This window comes from Panthera tigris, chromosome A3 (genome assembly GCF_018350195.1).
Source record: "Panthera tigris isolate Pti1 chromosome A3, P.tigris_Pti1_mat1.1, whole genome shotgun sequence".
Lineage (NCBI taxonomy): Eukaryota > Metazoa > Chordata > Mammalia > Carnivora > Felidae > Panthera > Panthera tigris.
This window is the reverse complement of record NC_056662.1, coordinates 45,433,843-45,459,463: the sequence shown is the minus strand read 5'-3', so window position 1 is coordinate 45,459,463 and position 25,621 is coordinate 45,433,843. Positions and strand designations below refer to the sequence as shown.

The 25,621-nt window shown below is 43.8% G+C and overlaps 1 long non-coding RNA gene across 1 annotated transcript in view; it reads right to left on the bottom strand.

Moving 5' to 3' along the window:
- Positions 1 to 426: 426 nt before the first annotated feature.
- Positions 427 to 25,621, bottom strand: part of LOC122236996 — a 48,112-nt gene continuing 22,917 nt past the window's right edge. The window contains exons 3-4 of the long non-coding RNA XR_006215187.1: positions 2,808 to 2,941; positions 427 to 947 (exon numbers count right to left, since the gene is read on the bottom strand). This is a non-coding gene — a long non-coding RNA (uncharacterized LOC122236996). The remainder of the gene's footprint in view (positions 948 to 2,807; positions 2,942 to 25,621) is intronic.

The following is a 25,621-nucleotide window of genomic DNA, read 5'->3' as shown; positions in this document are numbered from 1 at the left end:
AACTATGCAAAATTATTGAACTAAGTACAAAATGATCTATCTATCCATCTATCTAACTATCTAGAGACAGACAAGCAGACTATGAGGAAAATTGAGACAGATCTGTGCCAGCTATGAGCACTAAGCAAAGTCAGTCTGCAAAAAAGAAACCCAGCCATCCAGACACAGCCTTTAGACCCATGTTTCTCCACTTTTGTGTGCACTAGAATCCCCTGGAGATCTTGTTAGAATACAGATTCTGATTTAGGATGTGTTTCAGAGAGTGCCCCAAATTCTGCATTTGTATCAAGGTCATGGAGGATGCCAATGCCACTGGTCTGTAAATCACGTTTTGAGTAGTGAGGCTGTAGCTGTAGATAACCAAACAATGTTTTAAAATAATTGAATCTTTTATTTTATCTTGAGAACAGAAGGCTGACCAGATAACAAAGTTGATTGTTTTCTTTTTTCTTTTCTTCCTTTTTTTTTTTTGCCAGATATCCTAACTCCAGAAAGTACAGAAACATATCATCACAAGAGAAATTATTCCAAATACAGAAATAAGCAGATTGGTAGTTGTCAGCCTGCTTAATACACTGGGGAAAAAATAGGGTTTGAAAAATTATATGGAAGCAATTTCATGCCCATTAGACATTTTAACCTGTTTCTTTATGACCATTGATGTAAAACAAATATACTCAGATTGATCCGGAAGGGAATCTTGAGTCTTCATACATATTATTTCATTGCTTCACAGATGTTTGGAAGAAGAAGAGAAAAGTGATTCATACATGAAGAGTGATTGTCCTTCAAATCCACTCCACACAGAGATTTTCCAGTTCCTTTGCTGGTGCAGCCCACACACCATTTTGCTTCTTTGTGGGGAAATATAAGATGTATTCTTCCTTTAAGCTATTTACTATGGCTAAAATGATACTCGGCCCTCCAGATGTTGATGCAACAGAGAGCTAAAGAGAGAGAGACAAAAGGAGAACAGTTCTGCATCAGAGACACTGAGAGCTCCATTCATTGGAAAAGACCCGCTGACTTCCACGTTCAGCCCTACTATTTATTCTAGTCACCGGACTGTTGAAGCCACTGCCCCACTTGCTGGATGATCCCGGCTGGAGAAATAAGAACAGATTTATGGTACCCTTTAGGGTGTTCACCCTTTGTGAGGCCACAGAAGGGACACTTGAGTCTGAGGTCACTCAAAGCTCTGGCTTACTTTGGAGCCCATCCTCTCTGACAGCCAGGGCCTTATTTCCTTCCCCTGCCCAGCCCCCTTTTGTGGGGCACAGGGTCCTTCAATCTCCTGGTGTCTTGAAAACTCAGATGGAGGCCCCAGAAAGACAAAAACAAATATAAAGCATCTTATGGCTTCCCTTTATGGAGCTCTCTGTTCAGGGAGAAGGAAGTTATTTTGTCAAAGCTCACCTATCAGTTTGCCCATCTGGCAGGTGGAAATTAAACACAGGCAAGCGTCTTCTGAGAAAATGAAAGTGGACTCCAATTCCTCTCTTGATAAATACAGCCCACTGTTGGATATGGGGTTATTGTTCTCTGTCTTCTGGACACCAACATCCAAACTGCCCCACACACACTGACACAATCACACCCCTGCACACACTCATCCCTGCACACACACATCTCTGCCCCCACTCATATACATTTAGACCCTTGCACACACTTATCTCTGCCCACGCTTACACACTCACATGCCACACACACATCCATGCACACACATGCACACTCGCATCCCTGCATACACTCACACACACCCTTGCACACACACATTCCCTTACACGCACTCTCATTTTCACACATTCTCTGTGCACACACCACAGACTTTCAAATCCAGTAATGTCCAACCAGGTGCCCCAACACAAAAATGCCCCATCTGGGTCCCTACTTCTGTCTACTGTTTTCATATTTAAAACCACACAGTAGGCTTTCCTAGGATGGAAACTTAAAAGTCCTAAGAACATTTTTTTAATATTTACTTATTTTGAGAGAGAGAGAGAGACTACAGGCATGTGCACACAAGTGGGGAGGGGTCGAGAGAAAGGGAGTGGGAGAGAATCCCAAGCAGGCTCCATGCTGTCAGCACAGCGCCCGACATGGGGCTTGAACTCACCAACCGTGAGATCATGACCTGAGCCACAATCAGGAGCCAGACGCTTAACTGACTGAGCCACCCAGGTGCCTCAAGTCCTAAGAAAATTTTTAAACAACTTCATAGTTCTGCAATTCTTAAGGTAATTTGGATTGTTTGCCCTCAAGAGTCTTGCCCCACCTGGATCTCAAGTTCACCTTCTTGCACCCACATCTCTTCCCCTTGTGCCACCTCCTCTTTAGTAACTTTCTTATTAAGGGAACACTGTCCCTCTCTTGCTCTTCCCATGGACTGGCATCCTGTCTCTGCAGCTGGCAGATGTCCCCAGTGCCGACCCTGCCTGGGTGTCTGAATAGTGCCTGCCTGCATGGCCTGCCTCTGTGTGCACATCATTACCCATCATCTGGGCCCATAGTCACCCCTTGATGGACATCCCCCAACCCCACTGGTTGCCTGGGTGACTGCTAGTTGCCTAGCACCGTATTTTACCAGCCAGATGGGTTTCCTGTCATCCACAGTCCTGGGTCTGTCCCTGCCCTTCAACACCTGGGCCACCTGGTTTCATCTCCCAGGCCACCCCAACCCCCCATTCTGCATCCATCTATTTCAGGAGATAAAATCCTTACATAAATAACAGTAAGAGAACCCATTCTAATAACCTGCTCAGTATAATAATACTGCTGTATCATTTGAACTGAAGGACATCACCTACCAAGAAATGGATCACAAAAGGAGCCTCTCCATCTCTTTTTGTAGTATGTAATTCTTTTCCCGACATTTGACGACAAGCAAAATCAGAGGCTTTGCATGACAAAGTAGATGGTACAAAAGGCACACAAGGAATTCCTAAGGAAATTTTTTAAAAAAGAACCTCTTAAAACAAATTAAGAAAATGTTTTGTCAATCCATTAATGGTCAAAGAAGCAGCACCCAATACTAAAATTATTTCATATCACAAAATAGAAACTAGCCACTGGAAATAGTTTTAATCGAAGAAAGGTATATACAGATATATTTACAAAATAGAAAAACAAAGCTATCAATAGCTTCTGCTAGAAGACATTTGATCTGCTGATCTGCTACTGTGAATCTGAGCTGTTTTCTGAAGCAAGATTGTCTGAAGATTCTAAATAATCCTTCTGAATCCACACTTTGGCTTTTAACCATGAAAATGACAAGTTCAGGTTGCTGGCAAGATAGGCATGTGTTTATATCAGTTACATCAGAAAAGAAGTGGCTTATTTTGAGAGAAGGAAGAAAGACAGGTGACTACCCACTGCAGGAACACAGAAGAAACACCAAAGGAAGGAAATGGGGGAAATGGTCAGGGAGAAGCTCACCATTTAATGACTTTGGGGGTTTTCCAACCCCTGATTCCTCCCATCAAGGCTGGGAGGTCACTGAATACATCTGTCACATATCAAGAATAGCATCCCTGCAGGGGAATGGGGCTCACACTGTCAAGGCATTTTACATTAAAAGAAAAATCCTAAATGTCTACAGGAGTGCTGATGCATAGGAGCACATGTACCCCAATGTTTATAGCAGCATTTTCAACGATAGCCAAATTATGGAAAGAGCCTAAATGTCCATCAACTGACAAATGGATAAAGAAGATGTGGTTTATATATACAGTGGAATACTACTTGGCAATGAGAAAGAATGAAATCTGGCCATTTGCAGCAAAGTGGATGGAATTGGAGGGTACTATGCTAAGTGAAATATGTCAGAGAAAGACAGAGAAATATGTTTTCACTCATGTGGATCTTGAGAAACTTAACAGAAGACCATGGGGGAGGGGGAGGGGAAAAATAGTTACAAACAGAGAGGGAGGGAGGCAAACCATAAGAGACTCTTAAATGTAGAGAACAAAGTGAGGGTTGATAGGGGCTGGGGGAGAGGGGAAAGTGGGTGATGGGCATTGAGGAGGGCACTTGTTGGGATGAGCACTGGGTGTTGTATGTAAGCCAATTTGACAATAAGTCACATTAAAAAAAAACAAAAAAGACCAGACACTGGAGAGCTCCATCTCTCTCTCTCTGTCTCTCTCTCAACCAGTCTCCTTTTCTCTCTCTCTCTCTCTCTACCTCTATCCGCCATGGAGCATACAGTGGGTCAATATCTGCCTATAAGCCAGGAAGAAAGTCCTCACCAGAGGTGAATTTTCTGGTACCTTGATTTTGGATTTCCTAGCCACCAGAACTGCTGGAAAAGAAATTTCTGTTGGTTAAGCCACCTTAAAAAACAACAAAAAAAACCATAAGTGTACATTCTGATGTGAAATGCTGCAATATTTCTAGAATGGTTAAAGCAACTATAAATCGTTTGAGTACTTAAAACAAAAATCTCTAAACTCCCCAGTCCTGGCCGGCAGTGCTCACAGACAAACAAGACAAGTAGAACTGCATTGTCACCTCTCCTGGGAAAGCCGAGTAGTGTCCCCTGCCCTGTCCATTAACCAGAGTTTACCAATCTGTTCCAGAGCCTGGACCGTCCACCAGGACTAAACCAGGGTCTATATTTTCTCGGCTTTCCTTAATGAAGGCACAAAATGAATGCCTTTTCTGCCCTCTTTCTAGCTTAATAGGGCATCTGACCTTGAACCTGCACAAAGCATCTGAAGACTAAAGCACCAAGTCATTGAACAGAAGCTCCATACCTCAATTTCCCACTCAAGAAGCTCCTCAGAAACCTTTTACTTGTTTCTGGGGGAGCCTCCCTGTTGGAAAAAGCTGCCAGTGTGGATAGAGGATGTCTGAAGTTACTTTTTTTAACGAATCTACAAAATACTCCAGCCACGTTGGGGCAGGACTTTTTCTGCATGCATAAGAAGGATTCTTTCATCTCTTTCTCCTTCCTTTAGCAGTTGTTCCTAATTTTTTGTCTGTCACTGATTCATTTTGATAACCTTATGCAGTTCAGAGCTCTCTCCCCAGAGACTGTGCCTGGGATACACACGCAGAGCATGTCACAGGCTCCAAGATGCCCAACCTTGGGTCCCATAAGCCCCAGGTGAAGGGTCCCTGTTCTTTGTCATAACTGTTGGGAGATAGGTACCTCTATCAACCTGGCATAAGAAAGCTGCCTAGGGACACCACATAGGTCACATCATCCTGCAAAGCTCACCCTGCCGGTTTTGTTGTGGGCCTTCTCAGACCAAAGAGGTTACCTTCTGGATTAAAGGGGAAAATGCAAACATGATTATGTGGTGGCTATCTGGAGCAAGAAGGAATTTCACACAGGAAGGATAACCCAGAACCCTTCACAATTTCATTGCCCAGTACACTGTTTTCTCTTTTTCATTGTTTTATGTAGACACATGACACTGTTTGTCTGGATGCTTGTTACATTTATATAACATCTCCTCATCCCTGGGTTCATGACAGCCTGTTCTCAGGCTGTATAACTATTTTGCTGGTACTTTTGGGCAAGGGGGGCATTCTTCCCAACACAGCAAATGAGCAACTCCAATTGTGAAACAAAGGGACAAACACACAAACCAGTAATGTTACAAACACAACTTGAAAATTAGGTTAGACAACAGTGCAGAGAAATAGTCTTCAAGGGGTGTTTTTCAGGGGATGAGAATTCTTTGAGCTTTTCTATAAAATACACAACAGTTATGACTTTCTGTGTGTTCTCCCTTGACCCTCTTAGAGGATCACTTGTGGAGCCTGAAGGACCCAGTCTGGAGAGTTAAGATCTTTCCAAGCTGGGGAGGGACCACCCAGGGGGAAGCAAGGGCTGCCAGGATATAGGGGGCAGGGGTCAAGATGGCATGTGGAGGGATTGGCGGGGGAAAGTATTAATGACTGTAATAATGTCTGCCACTTAGTGGGTGTCCACCATGGGCAGACCTGTCATTCCCTCTAAAAGTAGGTAAAGGAAGGGGGTTGGGTGATGGGAGAAGCAGGAGGAAGGACTTGAAGAGTGCTGTCCTGCAGCTTCCCCTCCTGACCTTTCCTTGGGAAAAGGAGAATGTTCTAGAATGTTCCAACTGGGGAGCCTGACGCCAGCCCAAGGCCTCCAGTACCCCCATCAGGCACTCTGTCACAAAGTCAGAGGATGCAAGAACATTTTTGCAGTTTGGGAAAATAAATTATCCCCACTTCCATAATATCTTTGAGAAATGTCTAAAACCTGAAGTCTAAAACCTTGTTAACTTTCAAACTTCATACTGATGGAATATTATTTTAATGCTTCACTGTCAAACCTTGTGAGGTTTCGGGTTGTAATAGTGGAGTGCAGCCAAGGACTGAGCCAGAACCGGGAGAGCTAAGGCTTTGGGGGAGTTGCTTAGCCAACCAGGAGAAAGGGGATGTGTGCTGTCGTCACCCAACACAACATCACTGGGGATGTGCCTGTATTTTTCTGTCCTAAGTCCAGGGGTCCTGGGATTCCTCCCACTCCAGACATTGCTCCTAATTTCCATGTGGCCTGGAAACCTTTGTAAAATGATTCAAATATTGACAAATGATGTTTTCTTCTGGTTGGGAAGGAAGCTTAAGAAATACTATGTCTAAAGATGTATTTGTTTATTTGTTTATCTATTTGTTTATTTATTTATTTGAAAGAGAGTGCACACACACACACACACACACACACACACAAGAGCAGGAGAGGGGCAGAGAGGGAGAGGGGAGAGAGAATGTCAAGCAAGCTTCACACTGTCAGCACAGAGCCCGACGCGGGGCTCAATCTCACAAACTACGAGATCAAGATGAAATTAAGAGTCTATCGTTTAACTGACTGAGCCACTCAGGTGCTCCTAAACATGTATTTAAATGAACAACAAATCCTCCATTTAAACAAGATAAAGTAATTGACAGCAAAGCCCAGAAAATGGCAGAGGAAGTGGGCACGTTTCTGTCCATAATAAACCAGAAATGAGAAATTATTTTTTAATCATTTCTTTATCATGCAAAATGTACATGAAATGTAAGCTGTAACACACACATCTTCATAGTCTTCTGAAGCTCCTGCCCTACCAGGAAACATCCTGGGGAGCCCACCCTCCCTTTCCCTCCTCTAATACATGACACCGAGTGGGGCATGGGGCATAGGTGGGCATGTTCCTTAGCTGAATACTTGGCTGTTTGCAATGCACACTTTTCCTCCCCAGCTACAGTGTAAGCTTCTCAGACACAGGGGATCTCTTTTGTCTTTTCTTGTATCTTCAGCAGCATCCCACATTGTTTTTCAGCTGTTGTAATATACTTTCCTCTATAGTAATACATTCTTGTAAAATTTGTGTTTTATTCAAAGACATTCAAACGTGGCACCTGTCATACCATACCAAACCCTGCAAAAGAGTTTGAAGGGGGAAAATGAGTTTTTGGGACTGTGGACTTTGCCAGGGGTTTGCATTCCCCTCTCACTCTAGGAAGGTGGCTCTGGAATCAGAAAAGCAGAGCTTGGTTCTCAGATCCATCCTTTATAAGCCATGTGATCTCAAGCCTCAGCTTCCCCACCTGTAAGACAGAAATGTTGATAGCTGTGCTATGTAGCTCATAGGACTATGACAAAACACAAGTAATCTCATGTGAAGAGTGCTCTGTGTATCACGACACTGCCCCAGTGAAAACACTGGAGAGTAGCGTGTTATCCTATGGGTATAGTTCACTCAGGGCAGTGTGCCTACCCACTGTCCAATTTTTATTTACCAAGAGGAATAGAGTGCCCTGAGATTTCAGAGCCTTATAGATCTGAATGAGCTGTTAACCACCTTGTATGTCATGGCTTCTCAGCGAGGTGAAGTGATTTTATGTCCTGAAACGTAATCGCTGAAAGCCAGAGAGGAGAGAGAAGAGTGCCACCTGGAAGGTGAATCAGTGTCAGGACTGCAGACAGAGAGGGAGCAGGCAGCACTGGACTTTGACCCAGGAAGGACTTGGACATGAAGCTGGAATGTAGGTCTATTCCAAGGCTGGATTGATAGCAAGAAAGGAGACTCATGTAGGGTACAATTCAGGTTCCCTGAATTTATCACTTAGAGGGTCTTGTCCCTCAGTCTAACTAGAATCGAAATGGCTTTGAAGGCCAGGGTCTGAATGGGGGATTTAAGAGAGAACTCAGGCTATTAAGGCAAGTCTTATACTGCCTCTCATTGGGTTTGGTCTGGGACCTAAGACATGGCTGGGGTAGGTTGAGAAGTAGATTTACTTAAGAAGCTTGAGGCAGGACTTCTGACAAGTGATATTAACAAGCAATGGTCTACTAGAAATTTCAAAACAAGGTTTAATTCCCAAAGAGGATGCAATGATTTAAAGATCACTAGACCACAGAAACTGAATTGCAGCCTTATATTGTAAAATCTTTGATTTTGAGCTCCCAGCAAGTTAAAGGTATTATGACTGGCAAGGAAAACATATTCATTTATTTTATTTGCATAAGAAGGTAACTGTGCCCATTAAAATTAGTTTTAGCTAGTGGTATGGAGTGGACCGGATACCCATCCACTGGAGCTATTCCTCTTAGCAAGGTTCTGGGTAAAGAAATTTCTCACCGGAACTGGTCAGCCATTTCATTCTTACGCTGCTTAACAAATTAGCCCTAACTTAGTGGTGACCAGAGCAATGGGGGTACCCAAGCCAAACATCCCTTGTCCTCCAGCAGGTTATCCTAGGCTTGCTCATGTGGAGATAAGGTAGGATTCTAAGAGGGATAAAGGAGGCATACAAAACTTCTTGAGACCTAGGCTCAGAACTGACACACCATTGCTCTGCCACATTCTATTGATCAAAGCAAGTCATAAGACCAGTCAGGGTCAAGGGATGGGAAAACAGACTCTGCTTTTCGGTGGGAAGAGTCGCAAAGTCACAGTGAAAAGGGCACGGATACAGGGAGGGGAATAATTGCAGCCATTTTTGGAAGGAATTTACCAGAGCCTCAACCCCCAATATATCCCAAGTTCTGGTTCACACCAGTGAGCTCTGCTCCCTCCCTATAATGAAAATGAAGAGCTCGACCTCAATCCCCACAAAGCATCTCTCCCACCTCCCTGGGTCCTCCAGGAGTTGGGTTGGAACCTTCTGGCTTAATTGGAACCTTCTGGCTTAATTGACCTTCTTATGGCATTTGCTAGCTCACAACCTTGTGCAGGAGGACTTGTGGCTCTCTGGAGATTTTACTCTCCTGGAGGAGGAAATCATGGACTCTAAGGGCCTTATACTTCCCAATGTCACATGAGTGGTCTGTACAGATGGGAGCGGCCTCACAGCCCAGTGCCCTCTCTCTGCTGTCTGCTCTCTGCCATGTTGTCTTGTGTAAAAGCTTCATGCCCGAATGTAAGATAATACAGAAAGTGCCTGCCCATCCCAAGGTCTATCTGTGCATTCAGGAAAGGTAGGAGGAAAAAGATTATAGGTTATGATGGTTAAGTTTATGTGTCAAGTTGGCTGGACCATAGTACCCAGGTATTTGGGCAAACATTATTCTGGATGTTTCTTAGAAGGTATTTTTGGATGAGATTAACACTTAAATCAGTAGACTATGGGTCCAGCACATTGCCCTCCATAATGTGGGTGGGTCTCCTCCAATCAATTGAAGGTCTTAAAAGAAAAAAAACTCATCTCTGCAGAAAAAAAAAGGAATTCTGCCAACAGATTGCCTTTGGACTAAAACTGCAAATCTTCCCTAGGTCTCCATCCTGTTGGCTTACCCTGCAGATTTTGCAGGTTTTAGACTTTCCAGACTCCATAATCATGTGAGCCAATTTCTTAAAAATCTCTCTTTCTCTGTCTACACACACACACACACACACACACACACGCACACTGTTGGTTCTGTTTCTCTGGAGAACCCTAAGACAGGTATGAAAACAGTGAAAGAATAAGCTCCATCATACTACCCCGGATTCTGAATAAATAAATAATAAGAATAAATAAGTTTAAGAACTGGATCTAAAAATTTCTAGTAACATTTCTAGTATCCTGAGTTAAATACTACTTTTTAGTAGGTTAATAGGGGAAAGAAACAAACAAAAAAAATGTGCACAAGGAAGGAAGAAGAGCAGAAAGAAAACATTTGTAAATTCTATTCTCATATATTATTCCAGTTAAATAACTGAAGTGAATCAAAGCCAAGGGACGATATTTTACATTGATAGTCATGATGATGTGACCTATTTATGATTTCATTTTTGCGGCTGGGTGGCTCGGTTAAGCGTCAGACTTCAGCTCAGGTCATGATCTCGTGGTCTGTGAGTTCGAGCCCCGCTTTGGGCTCTGGGCTGATGGCTCAGAGCCTGGAGCCTGCTTCCGATTCTGTGTCTCCCTCTCTCTCTGTCCCTCCCCCATTCATGCTCTGTCTCTGTCTCAAAAATAAATAAACGTTAAAAAATTTTTCATTTTTATTCCCATTACTTTATGTTTGTTCCTTTATTATAGGAATGATTGTTTAAAAATGGGATTTCTTGTGACATTTTCCCCAAGGACTCAGTGTTTTACTTACACGTAAGTCATGTGTTTTGCCAAGAACAGGGAATCAAAAATGAACATTAAAATATATATGACCTTATTTTCATTTCAACCATCCTGGTAACCAAGATTTGGAAACAAAATTTTAAAAAAAGTAAACTTTTTTTATTTATTTATTTTAACATTTATTTATTTTTGAGACAGAGAGAGAGCATGAACAAGGGAGAGAGACATTTATTTATTTTGAGACAGAGAGAGAGGGAGACACAGAATCTGAAACAGGCTCCAGGCTCCGAGCTATCAGCACAGAGCCCGACGCGGGGCTCGAACTCATGGACTGCGAGACCATGACCTGAGCTGAAGTCCGACGCTGAACCGACTGAGCCACCCAGGTGCCCCTAAACTGCCTTTAAATTGAAGATTTTTTTTCCCCCCAATGATTGCAATACAGCTGCCATAAATCTTTGAGTTGAAGAGTAGCAAGTTTGCCAAGAAGGGAGTGAGATGGGAAGAAACCAGAAAGATCCAGAAGCAGAATCCACCAGGTTGGGCCCGATGAGCCATCCAAGTCCAGTGAAGGGAAGGAACTCAGGGAGACCACCCTCATAACTCAGGCCTTCTGAGCCTTGAGTCTCTGCTAGCTGCTTTGCTGGGTGGTCCTTTCCAGACCTGAAAGCCTTGGGTATAGCAATACTCTCTTGAGCCCCTTATCAGAAGGACTTCTGCATGGATGACTAAAAGGCCTTTTAATTCAAAAGCTCTTCAGGAGTAGTAAATAAACCTAGAGTGTCTTTACCCTAAAAGCTTGATGGCTGGAAAGAAGGCTCTTTCATTTTCTGGTCCACACTGCCACCTGCTGGTCTGGCCATCTCTCTACGCTAAACATTTGTCGTTTTCTCCCTGTGGATCCAGCCGTTTATATTTTACTCAAATACTCATATATCAGAAGTGTTACCTCACTATATTTCCCATAACATTAAGGAAAGCACTTGATAAACCAATTCATGGAACACAAGTTACTCATGTGGACTGTGGATGTGAAGTGAAATAACAGTCATGAAGCTCAAAATAGAAATAGTTGACTCTGAACATCCCAAGTCTCATTTGGATAATTAATACCTACACTTGTTGGTTGTCTGATTGCCCAGTAATTATAGTTTAAGTTAAACAGGTAAATCTGATGGGTACGTATCTGTTTGTGGACGGGGTTAACAACGCCTGTTGATTAAGCATCTTCTTGTCGTTCCTCTGGAGCTCCATGGTAATTAGTGGGCTGTTATGGGGTTTTTATATATGCAAATAAATATTTAACACGAAAATGTCTCTGGATGACAGACAACAGGTTCATGAGAAGCAGCGATTTATCATCAGCACGGACTACTTCAGGGACATCACTTAATACAGGTAGTCAGGAAACTGTCAACATGTGTTTGGAAAGCCATTACAGAGGGTTTTTGAATAATTTACCTATGTAGCTGCCAAACACATAATGAGTTTGCAAAGTCCTTCAGAGGTTAATTATTCTTGTCCTCCCCCTTTTAGCCTTATTTTTACTCTCTCTTCTTATTGCCTCTCACCACTAAATAAATAAAGGAAAAGAAACTAAGGAGGGTTAAAGGGATGGGAAAAGAGAGAAAAAAGAAAAACACACTCCTGAGGTTCCCAGGGGTAACTCTCAAGCCGTTGTGTACATTTAGGTGAAATCCCTAGCCCCCTCAATAATATATTCTGATGGGTGGGGGGACTTGGATATCCCTGTGTTTACTCTTTCAAGATAAAAAATACAGGAAGTGTTTTCAATGAACAGAGAGCTTCTAATAGTCTCTGGTGAATACACAGCATGTGTAAAGCTAAGTGTGTTTGTGGGGCAGGGGAGAAAGAAGTGGTGGCTTGACTGAGTCGTAGGCTCTCAAATGATCAGACACCAGATCTTCAGAGGGACAACTGGTTCTTCAATAGCTGCCCCTAATTTTATGTGCCCCAGTGATATGATTGCTAACGGAGGTGGAAACTACACGGCCAAAGGGACCAGGATCCTTCTCCACTTATGCTAAGATGATCAACAGGCCACTGGCAAGTTCTAAAAGAAGCATGACTTTAGCTGAGGCCATGTCCTGCTGTCCCAAACCCACAGCTCCTTTGGACAGCGGGACACAGTGTGCAGGAGATGGGCATGAGGCTCCAGGACGCTGGATTCCACTCCTGGCTCTGACAGGAATAGTGTGTGCCCTTGCACCATTCCTGCATGCCATCAGTTGGAATTATTACTGTGCCCCTGCTCTTCAACAGTGAGAATAAAGCAGCCTAAGTAGCTGCACCACTTTTTACATCAAGAGGACCTTTTAAAAATTCTTTTTCTTGAGAGGCTGGGGTGGCTTAGTGGGTTAAGCGTCCGACTCTTGGTTTGGGCTCAGGAAGTGATCTAATGGTTTGTGAGTTTGAACCCTGCATCAGGCTCTGCACTGATAGTGCAGAGCCTGCTTGGGATTCTTTCTCTCTCTCCCTCTCTCTCTCTCTGCCCCTCCTCTGCTTGCGCTGTCTCTGTCTCTCTCAAAACAAATAAATACAATTTAAAAAATCCTTCTTCTTCTCCTCAGGATAAAAGAAATGTATAACCATGGATAAAGAAAGAAGTGAGAAGAAAGCAGAGAAAAAAAGTGGAAATGCAAGGATGTCTCCTCTAGCTCCCCTGCCAGTGACAGCACATCATCGCTCTTACCCTGCCACCACCTTGCTTTCAAAAAGAGTTGCCTCTTGCTCTCAGTTTGCCCATTTTCTGCTCACTCCTTAGCATCCATTTCTTCTCTCATACCTTGCGCTCCATGCAGCTCGATCCAATGGACATTCTGTAAGCCTTGCTCTTGACTGTCCAGCCACATCTCCCCTTCACGGCTGAGGCCCCATGTGCCCCTGGTTTCCTCTTGCTTCTCCGTTTCCCTCTTCATCCTTATTTGGAAGGAATGTCCTTGTCCACCTGGTCATAATCTGGTGGACCCTTTGCTTCCCACTGGGCACCCTCTCCCTAGACCAGAAGTTCCAGCCCTGTCTGTAACTAGAATTGTCTGGGGTCTTTTTAAATCTACTTATCCCTGGTAAATCTCAATATTTTTTAAAACTTCCCAGCTGATTCTTACACTCAGCCAGGATGAACTCATGAACTCCTGGGCTCTTCCCCATTTACACTAAGATTATCAGCAAGCCACTGTCAGTTTCTAAAATTAGCAGAACTTCAGCAGTGACCCCGTCCTGTGGCCCAAAACTCACAGCTCTTTTGGGCAAGGACCCAAAGTTGGTTCTCAAAGTTGGCTGAACAGGTGGAATCACCTGGAGACTCATAAAAGTTTCTGGTGACTGGATCTTACGTGTCAGGGTTTGAGGCATCTCCTGGGATGCAGGACTTTCAGAGCAAATCTGGGAAAGTCCCAGACAGCCCTGGACAAGCTAGAACAAGTTGGTTACCCTATCCAGATCCTGGCCCCAGAGATTCTGATGTAATGGTACAGGATGGGCATTGGGGATTTAAAAAGCTCCCAAGGTAAGTTTTGTTTTGTTTTGTTTTGTTTTGTTTTTTGTGTTCAGAGAGAGAGAGAGAGAGAGAGAGCAAGTGCTGGGGAGAGGGGCAGAGTGAGAGAGAGAGAATTCCAAGCAGGCTCCACACTCATTGCAGAGCCTGGCATGGGACTTGATCCCACGACCCTGGGATCAGGACCCGAGCTAAAATCAAGTCAGAAGCTCAACTGACTGAGCCACCCAGGTGCCTCTCCCACGTAAATTAAGCGTGAAACAAAGTTCAAGCTTTCCCGAGCATCTGAGTCTCCTTGGAGGGCATGTTAAAATGCAAACGACTGACCTCACCCAGCAGTTTCTGACTCTAGGTCTGGGATGGGGCCAGAAATTCTGCATTTCTAACACATTTTCTGGCTGCTGCTGCTGCTGCTGTCCAAAAATCACACTTGGGCACTCCCATCTCTGACTTCAGCTTGAATCCTCACAGTAACATCCTCACAGTAACAAAGACAACAGGTGCATCTCTGGCACAGCCCTCCTTCCAGTTCCAGGTTCATGTGACCAGCTGTGCTGGTCATGTGACTTCTCCACTGGGTGCTTTCAAGGCACCACAAATCCAGAATAATCCCAGTGGAATTCATGGTATTCTTCCCCAAGCCTGTTTCTTCTGATGGTCCCCATCTGCCATAACTCAGACAACTAGGTGGCATCCTGGAACTGAAATCACCCTCTGTCCATTTCCAGACCTGAGTCACCACCATATCTTTCAGTGACTAAGTCAGATGTGACAAAATAACTATTTCTTTAACTTTACACATTATTTTTATTTCACAAATACTATTTCTATAATCTTACAAAGAATTGATCTGCACCCTGTGCAAGCAACACCCTGTGGTCTGGCTGGCCCAAGACCCTCTGTGTCGTGTCACCTTCTGTGGATGGCCAGCTGATGCCATCCTTCATTTCTGCAAGCCTGCAAGGATGAGAAGGTGCAAACAGAAGGGTTTGACCTCATATCTGTGTATAATTTAGCTCCTGAGGTTACTGTTTGGAATTTTTTAGAGTATTTCATTCATTTGAGCCACCCTGGAACTAACATATTCTAGTTCTTAGCTCTTCCCTCTCTGATCCAATTTATATGATTATTCTAAGTCAAGGGACCCTGAAGCCACTCAAGCTTTTATCTACCTAAGAGTCATCCTTCCAGGGCATGGAATTATTTCCATGCCCTGGAAGGATGACTCTTAAAATATTCATGTAATATTCATGTAAAATTAGGTAGCCATTTAAAAAGTGCTTGGCTCACCATAGACTACAAGCAGTGTTAACGCCTATCTAGAATATGAGAAGAAGAAATACTTAAGACAGTCAACTTAAAATTTCACTTCCCTTCATATAATGCTTTGCAGTTTACAAAGTGTTTTTCTTCCAATTCCCATCTGAGTCTCAGAGTTGCCCCAGGAAGGAGGCAAGACCTTTATCATCATTATTTCTCTATTGTTGATGAGCTCACTGAGATCCCATTAGGGTAAATAAACAGCTTCACCGGGGTCACACAGCTAAGGAGCAACAAAACCAGATTTTAAGGTGGTGTCCCTGCCAATGCCAGGCACTCCCCATTGTGCACCACACTGCCTCCCTGAATTTATCATATCTGAGTGTGTCAAACCAGACTGAATCTTCACACATTTCCCCATGACTGTAGTAGTATGCATGTTAGCTTGGGTTCTCCAGAGACAAGGATTCCAGTGCAAATGGTTTATTTGGAGGGGGTGGGGTGTGCAGAGAACAGGGCACATCATGTGCACATCACACCCTGGCTCCCTTTTCTCCAGCCCCTGCTCCATCGAACCTCTGAGAGCCCATGTACTGTTTTGTACCCATCATTCTTTGAAGTTACTGGGCTTTTACTTAATGCACATGTCTGTCTCTGTGAAAGAGCCACATGCCCCCAGAACAATTGGCAGGGGCCATTGCTTTTCAAAAATTGTCACAAGGGTGTCCTTATGGATGGCAGGGGGTAGGTGGGTAGTGAAATGGCATGGAGATTTGGCAAATAAAAGGTACAATTGTTAAGCTTTGGGCTCCTCATGGCAGCCCTACAGGGATAGTTGGGAAGCAGCCTAGAGCACTCTCCCCAGAACGATCCCACAGTTTGGGTGGGGGGGGGGGGCGTTGATTCCCTGGCATTTCCAACCTGCGGGGCATGCACAGAGAGGTCTTTGAGGCTCTAAGCAAAGTCCAGGATGTGGACCACTGGCCTGGCACTGTCCATTCCAACCTGCCTTTTACTCCTCATCCAGCTTTGTCTCCCAGCCCAGGTGAGCTTTCTTATACATGCCTGTCACTAACCACAAGAGGCACTAGACAGAATAGGATGGGTAGCTCCAGGTAAAACCATTCCCCACTTGTAGACAAACAAATCAGCAATGAAATATCACCTCTATTTTTCCCATGGATCAATTAGGTAGAGCTCATGGTACACAACTTAAGCATCCTGGAAATTTTCTCTGTAAGAAGAATTCTTGCAAACCCAATACTTTACCCAGAGGTTTCTAAAAGGACACCCTTGTGACAATTTTTGAAAAGCAATGGCCCCTGCCAACTGTTCTGGGGGCATGTGGATCTTACACAGAGATAGACATGTGCATTAAAAGCCCAGTAACTTCAAAGAATGATGGGTACAAAACAGTACATGGGCTCTCAGAGGCTCAGTGGAGCAGGGGCTGGAGAAAAGGGAGCCAGGGTGTGATGTACATGTATGTTGAGGGGACACCTACTATGGAAACTGCATCCCCAGCTGAGACAAGTCCCAGGCTCCAGGCAGATCTGCAACTTCATTTTTCATACCTTCCTCCCAACTCTCAGTCACTTAATATTGGCATGTATTTTCTGGGGCTCCCTCTGCTCCCTTCCCCTGAACTACAACTCTCCAGAGAACCTCTTCATTTTAGGTTCTCCTCTGCAGAGCCCTGCCCACCCTGAGAGCCATCTGATCTGACAGTAATCAACATTTGTTCATAACGAGAGAACATGGAAAGTGCTTTAACTAGTGGGCCCTCAGCCTCAGTAAATGCCTTGTGAATAGGACCAAGCTCTATTTTCCACTTCCCCTCCCCACTGACCCCTATTGCATCCCTATGTCTTAATATATCTCAGTGTTAGGGGGAAAGCAATCCTGGCAACCAAGGAAGAGGAGCCAGGATGCAGGGATGGAAAAAAAGAAAGAAGGAGAACCAGTATTTAGAATCAACTGTGTGCTGGGAATGTCACATGCATATCTTGTTTCTTGCCCCAAGCCTGTGAGCGAAGGTGTTACAGATGAAGAAACTGCAGCCAAGACTTGCCCAAGCTACCACAGCCAGGAAATAGGGTTAAATCACCACTAGTCTTTCCAAAGTTTAAATAAACAACTAAAGAGCTTAACTCTTCCCAGAAGTATTTGAGTCTTAAAAACAGAACTTATGGGCAGAGTTTCAGATAAAAAAAAAGTAATCTTTAACTGGCTTAATTAGTTCGAGAGGACAGTGAGAGTGGCATAAGTGGACATCACATAGAGAAAAGATAACTCAGGGAGGAAGGTGATTTGCATTTGAATTTTGCATTTGAAATTATACATTTAGTATTAAAAGAAACAGCACCAAAGAGCAAGGGTGCTGGGTCGGATAGTGCTGTTTGATTGCTGTCCCATTAACTTAGGCAACCCGGCACCTGGGACCGTGTGCCTCTCAGGTGTCCTGTCTCGGGGAGCATAATTGACTGAGAGCTCCAGGTACTGCAGCTGACTCCATGTCCTGTGTCAGCTAATGACTAGGTACAGCAGGGACACTGAGGCAGGTCTCTTCCTTGAGACCAACGTAATTTGAGCTTAAAGACAGACTCCCCATCAGATGTGCTGAAGTGCAAAGATCTTTCCTGTCCAATCTCCCTTCCCTCCTTCTTTCCCTCTCTCCTCCACGGGGGTCAGCCCTGCAGCCTCCTCTGGCTCTCTTCCCATTTTTTTCCCCAATAAATCTCCTACAAATCTAATTTCATCTTGGCATCTGTTGCTGGGAGGGCACGGACTTAATATGGTCAATAAGAGGAAGATATTAGAAGACCATGTAGGTCTAAGGAAAAATCTTAACTGCTTGCCTGAGTTCCAATTGCCCTCACCTGCTTTTCTTTGTCTAAAAGCTTTGTCCGGCACCAGAGCTCCTTTGCCTGCCCCCAGCAGGCCAGGAGAGCCTGGGAATAAGCACAGCCCATTCCTTGCTCAGCAGTCCTGTTAATGACTGAAGAGTGTCAGAGTATAAATACCCCAAACCCCTCATCCCTCTGGAGCATTGCTACACTCTTCCCCAGAGACATCAGCAAGATTGAGCTCCAGAGGCCCACAATGATTCACCTGGTAACACAGCCATTGCTGCCTGTCTTCTGTTCTTTGTCTCATTCCCTCATTCACCTTCCAGGGGTTTTCCTTCATCTCCAAAATGAATTACTTACACTCAGATCCTTGCTCAGTGTCTGTCTGGGGAGAACCCAAACTACATCATGGTGTGTTGATACAATTGGATACTATACTGCAGTGATGATGAGTGATCCATAACTGCATTCAACAATACAGCTGAATCTTATACACGCAATATGGAACAAATGAAGCCAGATACAAAAGAGGCCACACGCCACCACAGGCACACCCACTGATATAAGAGTTTCAATAAGAACAAATAAGAAACTGTAAATAACGGGGCACCTGGGTGGCTGAGCCGGTAGGGCGTCCGACTTCAACTTAGGTCTTGATCTTGCAGTTCATGGGTTCGAGCCCCATGTCAGGCTCTATGCTGACAGCTCAGAGCCTGGAGGCTGCTTCGGATTCTGTGCCTCCCTCTCTCTCTTCCCCTACCTTGCTTGTGCCCTGTCTCTCTCTCTTCGAGATAAATAAACATTAAAGAAAAAAGAAAATGTAAATACATAATAATTCTAAAACAGAGAGAGCACACAAGAGCGAATACACTATGTGATTCTACTTTAAGTGCAACAGAAGACCAAGCAATTCATGCTGTCAGTGGCCACCTCCAGCGATGGGTGGTGACTGGTGTATGAGGAGGCCATCTGGGAATATTCCCTTTCTGGACCTGGGTGCTATTGACGGGGTGACTTTAATTTTAGAAAATTCATCAAGCCATAAAATTATTATTTTTCACATTTCTATGCATAAAGAAATGTTTAAAAAAGAAACAATGAGGAAAAAAAAGGTTATGTCATTTATTTGTTTTTCCATCTGTCCACCCATTCATGCATCAAATAATCAAACACTGAGCTCCAACTAGGCATAGGTATCTTTACCTCAAGAAACTTGGCCTCATGAGGGAAACAGGCAAGTAAATATGGTATGAGAGTTGTATTTTAACATGGAGATATCTTGTTATGGGCCAAAGTTATCATACGCATGATATTGAGTGACGATCCTGGAGAATAGCACTTCTTTGACACTTGAGAACAAAAATATAAAAATAAATTCTGGATCTAATATACTTTACCCCTTAAATTTCAAAAATAAGTTGTTGTTGTTGTTTTTTAACCTGGAAGAGAGATGGGAATTGAGAGGCAGAATCCCAAGGGACATCAGGAGCTGTACTTCCTTTATGGGTGACTAATTTATCAGTAATAGGGAGCCAAATAATAGGGAGGCAAAGTCGTGCACCTGGTCAACCTCTCCTCTTACGGTATCAGGTTGGCAATTCTTAGGCACCTCCTGAGATCAGACTGGAGAAAGAGTTAATTTTCCTACCCACTAGAATGCCTCCTGCCAGCCCGCGACCTGATCCTTTGTGGGAGGTGCTGGGCTTTGGAGAGAGCACTGTGAATCCATCACTATTAAAGTCTAGAAACTGAAAAATGCTCATTACACATGTGTAGTAAGTAGTTCTAGTTGTCCTCCAGCAGAGGGCACTAGAGAGTCTGGGAACCGATGACCAAAATCAAATTCAATAAACCAACAATGCAGTCTCATTCCCCAAGGCTTTTTTTCTCCCCACCAACCCGGCCCCTCCTAATTTTCCACCTCAGAATGCAGCCCCTCCAGCCCTGCTCTTGCACGTCCGACACAGCAGGAAACAGACCTTGGGACATTTTCTGAATCAAAAACATGTATCGTGTTTATAAATGACAGTCATTGCCTTGTGGGTAAGGCTTTGAACTGTTGCTTGGTGAGCACTTTATGGTGATCCATGGGCACCCTCAATCTTCCACAGATCACACTTTCGCTACATATTTCAAAGTAAATCTCCCACTTTTTTTTTTTTTTTTTACCAACTTAGCCTTTTCTCTTATTCTTATTTTCTCTCCTTTGAGAAAAAATAGGGGGTTAAAGGGGAAAGTAGCTATGTAGGACAGCACCAAATACTACTACTAGAAGGATTATTCAAATCTTCACTTAATAAAGTAAGTTATTTTGACATACCCTGATAGTATTATTATCTCAAGTAGTACTATTCTTTGAATTGATTCCTTTAAAATTTTTTGTTAATGTTTATTTATTTTTGAGAGTGAGAAAGAGCAGGGGAGGGCCAGAGAGAGGGAGATAGAGGATCCGAAGCGGGGTCCTCACTGACAGCAGAGAGCCGGATGTGGGGCTTGAATTCATGAGCTGTGTGATCATGACCTGAGCTGAAGCCAGACACTTAACTGACTGAGCCACACAGGCACTCCTGATTCCTTTACTTTAATGTATGCAGATGATCAATGATTTTATGCAACATTTGCAAGAAGGAAGGAATTTTAAGAAATTAATCATTGTCTTCTCATTTTATTTGTCCTAACTTGTCTTTTTCTCTCTGGAGGCTTGCAGAATTTTCTCCATTATTGGTGGTTGAAGGGAATGCTAAGGTGCCTCCCCTTCAGGAGCAAGATGCTTGTTCCCCCAAAGGTTGGGAGAACTGCTGTCACTGCTCACAGCTGAGACACTCTGGGAACTGACCTCTGCCAAAGGGACTATTCTTGAAGGCAGCTTGCATCCATTGTCTGGAGGTAGAAGGCTGGGTTACCTTTCCTCAATTCAGGATGATATTGAAAGAGACATTCCAGCTCCAGAACTCCCTGTAGGATCAGCTGAGGCTCGGCCTTGCCAGACAATACCTACCCCACCCTACTCCCAGGACATGCCCACCTTCCCACCTGACCTCCACAAGAAGAACTAGGGTCAAGTCACACATGATCCAGTGGAGAAAGTGCTGGGTCTGCTGGGTAAAGAGAGGCACTAGCTAGTAATGGAGCTGCAGGACCCAGCCATTATGTACCAGCAGGAGCCAGGAGGCTAGTCATGGGACTGTGCCCTGAGGAGACTGGACCCAGGTGGGTAGCTCATGAATTTGGATAAGGGAGACTTCATTTGCATGGGCATGCTCACTCAAGACATGGGATTTAACATCCAGCAAGGATCCCAGCAAGTTAACACACTGCTAGGGTGACTTAGAAGTCTGTAAGAAGTGGTTTCCCATACTAAGTGCAGTAGAAATGCCAGAACTAGGATCGAATGGCTCAGTGAAGTGATCACACTGGAGCATATATACTGTGTAAAGTCAGAAACCTACAAGATGACCAGGTGCTGTGGACCAGCCCAGGGAACATGCCAGTTACCAAAGCAGTTACGAGTGTGCTGCTGAAAGGGACCCCGAATCTTCAGGAAGCTTCATAGCAGCTATCCCCCGGAGGGCAGGGCAGATGGCAGGAAGTGATCTTACAGAAATGGGCTCCCTGATAGCAATGATGATGAAGGGATCCCGAAATGACAGAAGCCAGGTGGCAGCACTTAGGCATTAGAAGTTATTAGGTGGGCCCAATTATTGTAGTGAGTGGCACGACTGGCAGGGCAACCAGGGTCCCTTGAGAGCCATGGGGATGACCAATAAAACATGGTGTTTTGAGGGGTGAAATAATTGGACAGATGTGTCGGTGGTCTGTAAGACCACCCTCAGATTCAGTGATTCACTAGGACTCAGAGAACTCAGAAGAGCTGTTATACTCACGATTACAGTTTATTACAGTGAGAGGATACAGATTAAAATCAGACGCAGGAAATGGCACATAGGCCAGAGTGCAGGAGAGACCATGTGAGAGCTCCCAGTCATCATCTCCCAGTGGAGCCATAGGAGCAGTGCTTAATACTCCCAGCAACACATATGGAGTTGTGCCAACCAAAACTTGAGCCTTGATGTCTAGACTTTTTCTGGGGGGGGTCGGTCATGTAGGGCTGGGGTGCCCACATGACTGGGACGTTACTTGCTTAGTCTCCAGCCCCTCTCCCAATCAAATTGATACAATGTTGCCTAAGACCCCCACCATAAGTCACATTGTTAAACAAACTACTGGTGAACCAAAGCCCCAGAATAAAGACACTTTTACCAGGCAGAATATTCCCAGGGCTTAGAGGTTATCTCCTAAGAGCCAACCAAGGACCAATTTCTTTGGAATATGCGCAGTTTGAACATTCCAAACTTGCTGAGTTAACCTATTATTGCACCCGAGGCCAAGAGTTGTCCCGCTTACTTTGTACAGCTAAAAAGAAAGCAAAGATGGTTGATCAGGAGACTGAGAATAGGTTTCCAAAGAAAGGTCACAATCTCTTGCCAGTTTCAGGATTTGGACCAATTCTAAATCCTGAAGCACACTGAACAAAGAAGAGGCTAGGTCCCTGGGTGGAAGGACTCTTCTACTCTATGACAATTGTATATGCCAGTACTTAAGTGATCTACAGCCACTTAAACTCAGGTAATTGTAAACTGGAGAAAAGGAAATAACCAAACTTTTAAAGGACTATTAAACACGGTCTGAATTGGCACTGATACCTGGGGACCCAAAACATTACCATGGATCCTTGTTAGAGAGGATGCACATAGGGACCCAGCTACATATGGAGTCCAAGACAGATCCAGCTCACAGGTGGGTCCACTGGACCCATTGACTCACATGGTGGTCATATTCAAGTCCCCGAAAGTATCATTGGCGTGTATACACTTGGTAGTTGGCAGAACCTTCAGATTCCTTCCTTGAACTGTAGGGCAAGAGGTGTGATAGTGAAGAAGACCAAGGGAAAGACCTGAAAACTGCCTTGTCTCAGGCTGATCAAAGAAAATTTAAATACCCACATTCCAGTGATAAAGGCAGAAATTCATGCCATTCTTAGAGATCAAAAGGATGCAGTGTAGGTGGTCCCAACGATATTCCCACTTAATTCATTAGTCTGTCACTTAATAAAGCAGACAGGTCTTGGAGGGTAACTGTGGACTAACATAAAATTAACCAAATAGTAACCATGATTATAGTTCTTTGCCAGATGTAGTATTTTCCTAGAGCAGATTAGCTCAGGCTAAGGTACATGGTATGTACCTTTGATCTGGGAAATGTGTTCTGTTCCACTTCTATTCAAAGAAGGGTCAGAAACTCCTTGCATTCACAAGGAACAAATAATTTATACATTTACAGTTTTGCCCTGGAGCAGTGTTAATTCTCCCACCATCTATCATTACCCTCTGAAGAAATATAGGAAATCTAGACATCCTGCAGAGCATCAAATTTGTCATTGATATTAATAATTTAATATTAATCAGACTAGTCAAGCAAGAAGATCAAGGCATTGGTTACACAGGTACATCTCAGAGGGTGACAGATAAAATATATGAAGAGTCAAAATCTTGCTGTATCTATAAAACTGTTAATGGCCCATTGGTCTGGGGCATGCCCAGATAACCTTCAAAATAAAATAGAAACCATTATAACATACACCCTTCATCACTACGATGAAATCACAATGCCTTGTAGGACTCTTTGGGTTCTGGAGACAGTATATTCCACAACTGGTAGTTTTCTCTGATCCATTTATTGAGTGTTGTGAAAGAATACCAACTCTGAATGTGGTCCAGAACAGGAAAAGACTTAGCAGCAGGTGAAATCTGCAACGCAAGCCACTTTGCAGCTTCTACCATACAACCTAGTAAACCTCACTTTTCTGTGGAAAAGCTGGCATGCAAAATTCATGGTAAGATCCAATGGAATGACCACAGTGTAGATTCCTATGTTCTGGAGTAAGGCCATATCACCTGCAGTAGAGATCCATATACCATTCAAATAGAGATCCTGGTGTGCAAATTTGCCTGAGTAGAAGTTGAGTGACATGTGGCCTAGAGAAGGTCACCATGAGCTGGGATCTGTCAAACCTACTAAGTCATAAGGTAGGCTGGTCCCAACAACAATCCGTTGTAAGATGGGATTGGTACATACATAACTGTGCATGAGTAGGAAAGAGGGCACAAGCAAACTGTACAAGTGTGGTGGACTACACTCCCATGTCACTCAATATTTTTCCAGGTGAAAGAAGAGGGAGAAGATTGAGTTTGGTTCATGGATGGATGGACTTGAATATGAATGCAAGATGAAAATTGGCTGCACATATACTATAGCCCCATTCGGGATGGTCTTGAAAGACGTCAGTGAGGGGAAATTCTTTCAATAAGCAGAACCTCAGGCAGTGTGGAAAGAGAAGTAGCCTGGGAAAATTTGAATATACATGGGCTTATGGCAGTGGTAGATGATTTGGCAGATAGGTCAGGACCTATAAGGAGGAAGATTGGGAATAAAGAGCTCCGGGGAACAGACATGTAGGTGGGCACACAGGAGTGGGCACCAAGTATGAAGATCTTTGCATCACATATTAATATCTACCAGAGAGCATCCAACCTAGAAAAGGCACTAAGCTACCAAGTATATTTCAGTCAGTTGATATCAGTTCCAGCCTCTGTCATTGGCCATCCCGGTGCTAGCATAATGGGTACATGAATGAATAATGGTGACAGGGATGGAAGCTATGCATGGGCCTAACAGCAAGAGTTCCAAATGACAAAGGCTGATCTACTGCCAAAGCCAAATGTCCAATTTGCCAGGCATATAAACCAAAGCTGAGTCCCCATTTTGGCACCATTACTAAGTGACCAATGAGATAGTTGGTGGCAAGTTGATTGCATTTGACCCTACTCTGAAAAAGCAGTGATTCATCTTGACTGGAAGCAAAAATATTCTCGGTATGAATTTTTTTTTCCAGTCTGTAGAACAACTTGGTCAGCACCAGTATCCATCTTACATTATTTGATCTACCAACATGGAATACTACATTATACCACCTCAGACCCAGAGATCCACTTTGTAGCAGAGGAAAGACACTTGGTGGTGGGATCCAGTAGTCCTGTCTGCACCACTCAGAAACTGCTGGCCTTTTTTGAGAGGAGGAGGGAGTGGGGACCAGCTCATGTTTAATCATGACATTTTATTTTATTTTATTTTATTTTATTTTATTTTTTGTGTTCTTTATTTTTTTAATTTTTATTTTTTTAGTTTACATCTACGTTAGTTAGTATATAGTGCAACAATAATTTCAAGAGTAGATTCCTTAATGCCCCTTACCCATTTAGCCCATCCCCCCTACAACAACCCATCCAGCAACCCTCTGTTTTTTCTCCATAGTTAAGCGTCTCTTATGTTTTTGTCCCCCTCCCTGTTTTTATATTATTTTTGCTACCCTTCCATTATGTTCATCTATTTTGTGTCTTAAATTCCTCATATAAGTGAA